Source organism: Geospiza fortis, unplaced genomic scaffold, assembly GCF_000277835.1.
Source record: "Geospiza fortis unplaced genomic scaffold, GeoFor_1.0 scaffold1199, whole genome shotgun sequence".
In the NCBI taxonomy this organism is placed as follows: domain Eukaryota; kingdom Metazoa; phylum Chordata; class Aves; order Passeriformes; family Thraupidae; genus Geospiza; species Geospiza fortis.
This window is the reverse complement of record NW_005054552.1, coordinates 570,852-571,419: the sequence shown is the minus strand read 5'-3', so window position 1 is coordinate 571,419 and position 568 is coordinate 570,852.

Genomic DNA, 568 nt, shown 5'->3' with positions numbered 1-568 from the left:
TGTGAAGGGTACTGGGGGGGAGTCTTTCTTTTCCTTCGCATTATAAAGTTTAAATGGGCCACAATATAGTAACTGAAGTCAGTGATACCATATAAATAAGCCACGTACGTATCACCACCATCCATCATGACAGAGAGGAATCCTTTAAAAAGAAGACCATGGAGGGACAGAAGGGGGAATGGATGCAGAGTAGGATAGGGCAGGGCTGGCTGGGATCTTGGCAATGAGGAATTGTTCCCTGGCAGGGTGGGCAGGCCGTGGCACAGGGTGCCCAGAGCAGCTGGGGCTGCCCCTGCATCCCTGGCTGGACTTTGGGGCTGGGAGCTGCCTGGCACACTGGAAGGTGTCCCTGCCCGTAGGGGGCCGGGGAGCGTAGAACCGGATGAGCTTTAAGGTCCTTCCCTACATAAGCCCTTCTGTTACTGCATTTTTCGTTCATTTAGCGGGATCCATGAGCTCTACATTTAAACTGGTCCAGTGCAGCTTGTAAAACGCAGTTCACCCTCAGGCCCCCTCAGCCGCGCTCCCGCCATTTCCCGCCGCCCCATCAGACGCCACAAAAAGTCGG